At 43.3% G+C, this 10,634-nt stretch overlaps 1 protein-coding gene across 4 annotated transcripts in view; it reads right to left on the reverse strand.

Annotated features, from left to right (window-relative positions):
* FSTL5 (follistatin like 5) overlaps positions 1-9,574 on the reverse strand; it is a 313,072-nt gene extending 303,498 nt beyond the window's left edge. For all 4 annotated transcript variants that reach the window (XM_083457275.1, XM_083457273.1, XM_083457274.1 and 1 more), the window contains exon 1: positions 9,086-9,574. The gene's annotated coding sequence lies outside the window, so the exon portion shown is untranslated. The remainder of the gene's footprint in view (positions 1-9,085) is intronic.
* Between the last annotated feature and the right edge of the window lie 1,060 nt (positions 9,575-10,634).

Below are 10,634 nucleotides of genomic sequence, written 5' to 3' on the forward strand. Positions count from 1 at the left end.
GAAAGTATAACCTCCAATTTCTGACATCTCTTTTGGCACATCATGACAAACTTTCCATTCATTCTGGAAAGATGATACTGAGGGAGGAAGTGCCTTGTGCAAAGACCTGCGGGAATCTTCATAGTCTGGAAATTATATTTTTTCCTTATACTCCCACAATTCACCTTTTGTTTTGTCAGACTTTTGATCTCTGGAGTTGATGTTACATCATCTTTCATGAAAACAAGGGAGTCTCCTAGGACCTATTCCATTGGGATCTTTGAGAGTCTGTCTCTTAAGCAGAAGCCTCAACAATTAAAAATAAATAACAAGGCAGTTAACTACTGAGAAACGAAAGCAAATAGTGAGATGCAAAAATCGTTTTTTAAAATGCAACGCCCAAGAAGAAAAGACAGCAGTCCTCTTGCTAGAGAACAAGGGTAAATCCACAGGAACATAAGCCTTGGGAAGATGCAGCAATTTTCCTTCCGTGTCTATGGCAGCAAGCCTACAGCTTCTACCCTACTCACCTCTCACATTATGCCACTGTTCTAAGAAGCCTCAGGTACACACAAGAAGCATACCCTTTAAAAAAAACCTGTATTGATACCTCAGTTGCACTTTGCGCACTTCCTTTATAAATGATCTGATTGGTGAGCTCACCCTCTTGGAGAACAATCTATACAACAGTTGATCTCAAATACCTGCACAAAATATGAATATGCACAGTTGTGTGCTGGATAATTATAACATATACTAGGAATGATACATACCGTATATAGATATTCAATTCTGATGCATAATAACTGTGTGCTAGCTTGGTCTGTCCAATCAAATACCCAAAGAGATTAATTGGGGGGGGGGGTATGGACATGTACTGTGCAAATAATTAATCTAAAGGTCAACATTTTTAAATCTAGAGTAGATTCAGATGGTCAGATATTTCTCCCCCATAATGCAGCGTTATTTTCAGTCTCTGTGAAACAGAGTTCTCCGAAGATGAACAATACATGAAAGACTCCACCACCTATTCATAAACCTTATTTTATTCATACTTTGTAGAAAAGTAGATTGTCCTTTGGACTTTTTTAGTTTCATGATAATCCTTTTGATTTAGGAATCGCCAAAGTTGTGTCCTCCATATGTTGCTGCACTCCAACTCCCATTAGCCTGAGCCACTGACTGACCATCGTGGCCAGTGGTCAAGGATGATGGGAATTGTAGTCCAACAACATCTGGAGGATACCACACTGGTTGCCCCTGCTCTAGCCAGTGGTTGCACAAGTCACCGTGCCAATAGGGCATGGGTAGTAGTCGTCCACATGCAACCTCAATAATGAACTATTATTTCTGTGCACAGGAGTGTTTCTATTTTTGCAGGAATGTGTTTGAAATTTTTAAACCTCCACCTCTGATTACTTTGTTCATGATTCAGTCCTGCTAAGTAATTATTTTCAATAGAATCAAATGGCAGTGAAGGCTCACAGTTAATTATAGGTTGCATAAAAAGTACATTCGCGGTTTTTAAATGTATTGCTTTTAAATTGAGTTGAATGTCTTTTGTAATGTGAGAAGGGCAAATGGGGGAGAAATGAATGGTACATTATAGCACACATCCTTTTGGCAATACTTTACTTTCTTATTTATCCATTCCTTGAAGTCGGAACAATGCTCTTATGCCTAGTCAGACCAATGGTCTGTTTTGCCCATAACCAGTACAGCTATATTTTACTGGCAGTAAAAAGAGGGCCTTCAGCCCCACATTTTCAAGATCTCTGTTAGAGACATTCCCCTGCTCTGGTATTTGGTATCTTTTCACTAAAGTTACTATTAGAAACAGTAGATTAAGTAATTTAACTATGAAGTTTCTTGTTTATTTGCTAGGAACCTGTCTATAATTGCTATGTGCAACATTTGAAAGTTCTACCATACAAATTATTATCTTTCTGCATTTTTTACATAAACATCTTAAATGTTGTCAGTGCTCAAAGTACAAGCCTGGGCATGGAGATGCCTATTTTACTTACTTATATGTAAAGCAGGGATTGAAATTAGCAGAGCGCCAGGCACATTTCGCACCTAAAGATTCTGCATTTGTAAGCACCTCAAATGATGACTAGACATTCTGTTTTGGCACCCACAACTCAGGTCCCAGGAGCCATTTGTCTCTTAGCTTTTCTATCCCAGTTTCTAACACTAGTGTAAAGGTACAGAGATTTCCAGCAGATTTCCAAGTTGCTGCCATGTGTCCAACGATCATGAAAACCATCTTGGATCTGCACCTTCATGTGCAAATAATGCATTCCTTTACTGAGCTAAAGCTTCTTCCTTAAAATTATTTTCTTAATTTTCATATGGGTACTTCCACCTTTAACAGTGGCAAATTTGCTACACACACACTTTAACCTGAAGGAAACTCCACAGGAATTTCCTAAGGGGCAAGAAGGCAACCCGAGGTCCTGACCAATTTAGGGCCACTCTGACACCTGTTCATCCTCTTTTCAATAAATATAACCATTCCACCAAAATGTTAGTTTTCAAGCTTTCTTTGGGGGGGAGGGGGACAACTTGATTTTCTTATCCTTATGCTTCCAGCTCCTCAACTATTTGATAGAGATTAAGGCCTTGGTATGAAGAAACTAAGACAAAGATTTATCAGTATGCAGTGGCATAGCATGGGTTGCCAGAGCCCGGACCTGCAGAGGGGGTGGGTGGGAGGGATACAGACAGGACTACACATGCACATTCAGCTGCCTAATGAAATCCATGTCACTCAGGATATTGCAACTGCAGAGATAAGAAGAGTCACTTTGTTATCTGCAGAGGTCACTTCCTGGTTCACATTGAGGTGCAGCCCAGCAATGGATGTGCACAGTTGTATTGAGGCAGCACCAGGTGTTTAAATTTTCTTCCCCTAACAATTTCATGCCTGGGGCAACCACCCTTGTGGGCCCCCACATGCCATGCCACTGTCAGCATGAATTGGATAATGCTCAGTAGAGTCTGATGAAACTGTACTGGTCCATTCATGACCTTAAGGCACAGGCATAAGCTTAAGAACTGTTTCATACACCACGATTTTCTGTAAAAATTCTGTAAAAGCAACAACATATATATCACTGACAATGGCCCCGGTTAACCTGTTGTTTTGCACTCATATGGCTGCTCCTGGAGACAATATTTTCAAAACCAATACAGTGGTACCTCGGGTTACATATGCTTCAGGTTACAGACTCCGCCAACCCAGAAATAGTGCTTCAGGTTAAGAACTTTGCTTCAGGATGAGAACAGAAATCCTGCTCCAGCGGCGCAGTGGCAGCAGGAGGCCCCATTAGAAAAAATGGTGCTTCAGGTTAAGAACAGTTTCAGGTTAAGAGCGGACATCCGGAACGAATTAATAATAATAATAATAATAATAATAATAATAATAATAATAATAAATTTTATTTATATCACGCCCTCCCCAGCCAAAGCCGAGCTCAGGGCGGCTAACAACAATAAAACAGTACACTCTAAAATCATTCATTATAAAATTAATTAATTCAAGCCACTGGCAACCATTGGGCCAGAGCTCCGCGAAGATTGCTGAGGGAGGGAGTCAGGCTGTGCCCTGGCCAAAGGCCTGGTGGAACAGCTCTGTCTTGCAGGCCCTGCGGAAAGATGTCAAGTCCTGCAGGGCCCTAGTCTCTTGTGACAGAGTGTTTCACCAGAATTAAGTACTTAACCCGAGGTAACACTGTACAAAGAAAGGTGGCCACACATAAATTAATTGTATGATTTTTTTAAAAAAAAAATACTGACCCAGAAATCATTTGCAGGTCCAGGGGCTCCAATAAGCATATGAAGGTAACCCACTCAAGTATAGTGTGGAGGGCAGCTGATTGTGACAAGGAATGTGTGCCTGGAGCTGCCCCGCCCCCAGCAATGAAATGAATTATAAATGCCTGTGACATGGCCCCTGCATCTAGGTTCCAGTGTTGGCTTGAGGAGAACTCAGATGACTCATAAGTCACCTCATTCAGCAGGACTCCTTATGTCCACTTCTATACCATCCCAGCCTGAGGACATGGTTCACCCATTGGTAAGCTACAGAGGAGAACACTAGTAAATCTGCAGCAATTGTGTATGCTTACTTATATGGATCCACCCCAAAGTTTGCAGAACAAACAACCTTTCCAGATATGGTTAAACCTTTACAATTAGCCTTGATTATTCAAAATTGCTACCATGTAGGAAAATGTGAAACCTTATGGGTCCTGCATGAAATGAAGTCATGATGATGTGCTGATTTCATCATCCAAGCATTCCAACAAATAATTTTCATTTTTAATGTGCTTTTCTAGGTCAATGATCATTGCCTATGTTCTTTATTATTTAAAGAGATCATGGAAATTCAGTAACAATGAAAACATTTCAGTCTTCACTCTACATTTATCTACAATAGTCTTCAGTCTTCGGCCTACAATTATCATCCATACAAATGAAAATGTTATACACCTTGCTCAGTGAAATAACCACATTACTTTTTTAAAAGCTCTTCAACTCGGCTCATAAACAACCTTGAATCATACTCAATTTAGTGTGTTCAAGTACTTCTCAAGTACGTCACCACATGCCAAACACTTTAGAATCTCCTTCTATAAAACCCTGCTGGACACCACCTTCCATTAATTCAAATGCAAATAGAGTAAACTTTAACACACTTCAAGCAATCAGTTTTGCCAGCTGTGCTTCAAACTTAACTCTTTAAACTTCATATTCTCATGAATTATGAGACCAAGGCACTGCACTTCGAATTGGACATGATTAAACACGGTCAAGGGAACAAAATTGACTTTCTGTGGCAATAAAATGTTCTAATTACAACCTGTCAGCCCAATCCTATAACCTGATGTGCCAGGAGTTTATCACTGTAATAGTGTAGTACCAAAAGCCTTGTGTGTTATTCTGACTATCTGGATACCTATGTTCTGTAGCGTTTATAGATATTTGCTGATTCATTCAGTAAAAATATTTGTTAACCACCTTCATAAAAAGTTTTTGGTGATCAGTGAACAAAAGTATGAATAAAATTAATTCACGCACAATATAAATACTATTTAAAACCAACAAATCAGCATAAGAAAATATAATAAGACAAGACAAGAAAGCTAAAAACAGAATACAATTCCAAAAACCAACAACAGTGGCGCTCAGGGTCCTTTCCGATTGTATGAAATAGAAAGGTCTTCATGTGGTATTTCCAAGGAAAAGGCCCACTCCTTTGTAGAAACATAAAGGGACCCCTGACCATTAGGTCCAGTCATGACCGACTCTGGGGTTGCGGCACTCATCTCGCTTTATTGGCCGAGGGAGCTGGCGTGCAGCTTCCGGGTCATGTGGCCAGCATGACTAAGCCGCTTCTGGCGAACCAGAGCAGTGCACGGAAACGCTGTTTACCTTCCTGCCAGACGTGCTTTCGAACTGCTAGGTTGGCAGGACCAAGGACTGAGCAACGGGAACTTACCCCCTTGTGGGGATTCGAACCGCCGACCTTCTGATCAGCAAGTTCTAGGCTCTGTGGTTTAACCCACAGCACCACCCGCCTCATAATACACTTCTAATAAGGACTGACTGACACACACACATTTATAGTCCACCCTCCATCATGGAGTCCAAGGGTAGGTTACATCCCACTCAATACAACAAACAATGAAATTCATAAACATTACATGACCGTAAATTAACCTGAATCAGCAGCAATCAGAAAATACAACAACAGTGTAATGGAATGTATATTCTGATGTCAACTTCCATCTCACAAGAGCCTCTGCAAAAAAAGGCATTTCTTTGCCTATTGTCAAAATATATACAATGATGTCATATGCATCCTAGAGAGGAGAGCATTCCACAACCTAGGGGCCACACAAAGAAGACCCTCTCATGTACCACTGCTCCTGCAGACTCAACATAGTGATGGAACCACCAACATGGTATCCTTTGCAGGTCTCAAATATTCAGGCAGGTCTAACTGAAGCATGGCCACTCTTGCTTCAGGACACAGGCAGGCTGGTGTGGCAAGGGTCAGTCATTTGGGTATTTAGACATTTAGCAGTTTAGAACTTTAAAGGAAAGCACCAGCACTTTAAATTGGACTCAGAAACCATCATCACATCCCTGTTACAGGGAACATCACCTTCCGCATGTTGGGAAGAGAACTTCTCCTCTACTAATGTAGGTTTCCTATGTAACTTAGAACTATGAAAGATTAAATATTTGCTGAAAGGAGCCATGTGATGAGGAAAGGGCTACACACACACACAACTACTTTGTATTCACATTGTAACAACTTGATAGGGCTAAGGAGAATCCCAATCATGAAGTTCAAAACTGCATTGAAGATTGCAGAAAGTCCATTGTTCAAGGAAGGTATATTATTTGAGATCAGTTGGTACTCTAAGATTGCCATCTTAACAAGGCCTACAGTTCTAAATGCACAAGCTTGGATATTCTGTATTAATCAAGAAGGATTAAATTCAGTTAAAAGTGTTTAGGACTGGGGCCTTCATTACCTATCACTTGGTTGCTGTACATGGTGGCTGGCAGCTGTGAACTGGCTATTGAAAAGCATGATGCTTGAGATGATATGGTACAAAATTCAAGTTGTATTACTGTGTTGTATCTGTGATGGCCCATTTACACTTGCAACTCATTACTTGATGTTGCAACTATCATGTGAAGAATATGCATTTTTAATATTTTGTTATATTCATATCGCACCTTTTCTCCAAAGAGCTGAAGATGGTGCACACACCCTCCCCATCTTTATACTAGCTGTGGTCCCAACAGTGGAACCATTTTCTCATAAGGAAGAGACTTGGAGCAGAGACTGAAGAAGTAACTTAGTCCATTCCTTCTGGGATTCCAAAGAATATTAAGTTCTCTTTCCAAGTTAGATATATACAACTTTCTACAATGTAGATCAGACATGTGTCGGGTGCAGTGTGCAGGTGTGTCGGGGGAATGCTTTTATAAGGGCTTAGTTTAACCTCCGGTTTGCTTGCAAAACTGAATTACTGTGTCGCGAAATGATGCATGTCTAAAAAGTGTGTCACCAACATGAAAAGTTTGGGAAGCTCTGATTGTAAACCATTTTCTGGTCTATATTAACAGCAAAAGACATATTCATTCACAGCTGTATATATGTACGTGAAACATTTAACCAGGATATCTGCATGGATGGTTTTATTATTATATAAAAACATGTTTACAAGCTCAGGCCCTCTGCATGTCTATCCTGGCACTGCAAGAGAACTAGCTCTTAATGCTTTTCTTCATTTCCATAGTTACTAATGATAGTTTTCTTCACATATTTTGAAAACAGATATCCTGGCATTTCATATCCCCTTCCTTTATACCCAAATTGAGGAAAGGGATCATTTGAGAATGCTCATTTATTTTTTACACTAATATAGAAGTATATAATACCCTGGAAATAGACTTGTGTGCAGTCATTAGACTGTAAATCACAACACAGCATGTTTTACACTTACTCCTAAAGTAATCAAGGGGAATAACTGATTAATGGAAGGAACTGAATTCATTGTTTTTCAAGCTAAAATTTCAATATTAAATGAGCATAATACTGGAGTTTAGCTTTCAAAACTTTTCCCTACTAACAGGTGCTTATCTTACTTCCCACTATTTCTGAATTGCTGAAAAACTCTGCATTATGTTAGCAGATGTTCACTATAACATCACAGTTCAACTTTAAATAAAGAATTTTAAAGTAAAGAAATACTAATGATACTTTGGAACATAACTGCCATTGCTCTGCTCATTCTTTCCAGACCAAACATTAGAGAGAGAGAGAGAGAGAGAGGAAATGCTGGACAACAGATATAATACAAATGTCACTGATATCTTATGAAAAGAAATAAACATTTTCTCAGATAATCAAGTGATCTGCAACATGATGCAATACAGGCTGAAACATAATGTGCTTTCCCATTTCAGTTCAGTCATCTCCCTCCCAATTGGCTATAAAATTTCCACTCCAGAATCAGCATTTAACTCACATAGTAAATACCCCCAGCTTCTTCTCGTTTATGTATAGAAAGAAGTCTGGCAACTCATAGTAACTACCTTAGCAGATCCCTGGAATAGAGAAGGGCTTGCCAAAGGTTAAACTAGGGTGGGAAAGTGAGGCATTTCCATCTGCCTACGTTCTTTTCCCAACAGGAGAGGATCTGTAACACCAGACGTAATACTACTGTGCTATTAAACTGGAGCTTCACATTTGCATCTACTTCTAGCCTGGAGGGAAGGCCTGACATTGACCAAATCAATACTGTGGAACAGACAACCGGGAACTTTCAATCCTGGGGGCTGACCTTGGGAACACAGGGGTCAAGTCCTTTGTAAAACCGAGTTTCGTAAGTTTCATATCAGGCAGATCTGGCTGATTGTGATCATCGTCATCCTCCACAACCTCTAAGGATCACGCCTGATCTCTCTCTCACTCTCTCTTACACACACACGCACGCAGGGCACATCAGGCATTTCCTCCACAAATCCTCTCTAATTCCTGCTTTGCTCGCTGCTTCCCAGACTGACCTCACATCCCCCCCCCCTCTCTGCCCCCTTCTTCTCTCCCGTCGGAATCAATGAGAAATCTACTCGCCCTCCAACGCCGTCGTTTCTTCGGAGGAGCTTCTTTAACGCGTTTTAATTAAAACCGAGAACAACAAGAACGGAAATCAATCTGCCTGCTTACACCTCTCGATCTCCCCTTCCAAGGCGAAATAACATTGTTTAAAAGCCCCAAGACCACGACCAGGAGAAGCGTGTGCGGAAAACTTTGCCACGAGCACCCCACCTCATCCGCCTCCCGGGCTTCATTCTGCATTCATCTCTTGTTTACTAAGCCCACGATGATATTGAGCAGAGCCGCCGAAATATTTCCCCCCCCCCGCCCCGTCCTTCTTTACATTAAGCTGCGGACTAACAGGCTCGCAACTTTCGCCCGTCCTTTGGCATCGCCCCCAAACTCTACCCGCTTCCTTAGCCACGTTAATTCCAAAAGGAGCTTGCATTTGCCACAAGCCCGATCCCCCTTCGCTCTTACCTGATCGAAGAGTCACTAAAGTCCCCAAAGGGAAGCAGGGGGAGAATGTTATGTCCTGTTAGTCGCAAGGATCGTGCATATATATTCTCTTCCTTTTTAGGTGTTCTGCTTTAGGAACCAAAGAGGAGGGGGGAAAGTCCAAAATGCAAAAGGTTGCAAAGGAGGGAGGGAAAGGAGGGGAGGAAGATCCCAATAATCTGGGGTAGGTAAAACTCCGAAGAAATGTCCAGGTTTAGTTGAGCATCAAGGAACACAGCACGGGACTGAGAGAGAGAGAGAGAATCTCCTTTACGTCCGGTAAGCTCCTTGGCCAAGTTGCTTCTGACCAGGGGGGCGGAGTGGAAAGCGAGGGGGGCGGGACGCCTTCCGGGGCGGGCGGGGCCAAGAGGGCTGAGGAGCGGAGCGAGCGAGCAGGCGGGATTCCCGGGTTCAGCACCAGCGGCGCAGTGGACAGCACCAGCTCCTTCCCCTTCCCGCGAGTCTCAGGCACTGAAGCCGGCGGCAGCTGCTCGCTCGCTCGCTCGCTCCCTCCCCGCCGCCACTCCGCCCCAGCGCGCGCGTCCCGCCTCTCTCCTCACGTCAGCCCGAGCTCTGCCCTCATTTGCATAAAACCGAGGAGGGGGGGGAACGGGCAGCTGCAGACGGCCCCGGGAGCAGACGGCGTTGTAGTGACAGCGCACGGCCGCCGCCAGGGTCGGCAACAGGTAGCAAGCGCCGCTGCGGAGGGAGCGCCAAGCGTGCCCGGAAGCGAGTTCTCCTCCCGTCCCCCACTTGCTCAGGCCGGCGGGAGGGAAGAACCCTAGAATTGCAGAGTTGGAAGGGAGCACCAGGGTCATCTAGTCCAACTCCCTGAGGACTCGAACCCACGACCCGGAGATGGAGAGTCTACCGACTGAGCTATCCCTGGGGAAGAGGGTGAGGGAAGGGGGAGCCACCCCTTCGGGAGCAGGGTAGGCGACTCTGTCAGAAGCGGAGCGGTTCTTGCTTCCCCCACCCAAGGGAAAAAGCAAGGAGACTTCGGCAGTTTACGTTGCATGGTGGGGAGGGAGACGCTTAAGACTTGCCTGCGTAAATTTGTGCCCAAACTGCACAAAACGTGGCTGCCTAACTCCGTTTCGTCTGCTCAGGCTGGTAGAGCATTGGCTCCTTTCAAAACTGGAGGCAGCAGGGAATGAACCTGGAACCTTATGCGTTCCAGGGATGGGAGGCTGCTCTACATGTATTTATTTACTCGCTGCAAAGAGATCCATGAGGTGCACATGGTTCACTCTCCCCCCCCCCATATAATCCCCACAACAACCTGCTGAGGTAAGGTTAGGCTGAGAGGCTGCTAAGATGCGCTGCTTGTCAAGAGAGGACTTGCCAACGAAGAGAGAGACTAAGCAGCACTGGTGGAGCTTTTCACTCTCCACTCAGTGCCGCATTCAGAACCTGGACTTGTTAGACGACAGAATGTTTCCAGGCATCAAGGATGTGGGTTAAACGTCATCCATTCTACACAGGATATCCTCCTTTGCCAACCTGCAAAGGTAGCCTAGGAAATCATTAA

The sequence above is a fragment of the Podarcis tiliguerta genome (genome assembly GCF_965153285.1).
Source record: "Podarcis tiliguerta genome assembly, chromosome: 9".
NCBI classification, from domain to species: Eukaryota; Metazoa; Chordata; class Lepidosauria; order Squamata; family Lacertidae; genus Podarcis; species Podarcis tiliguerta.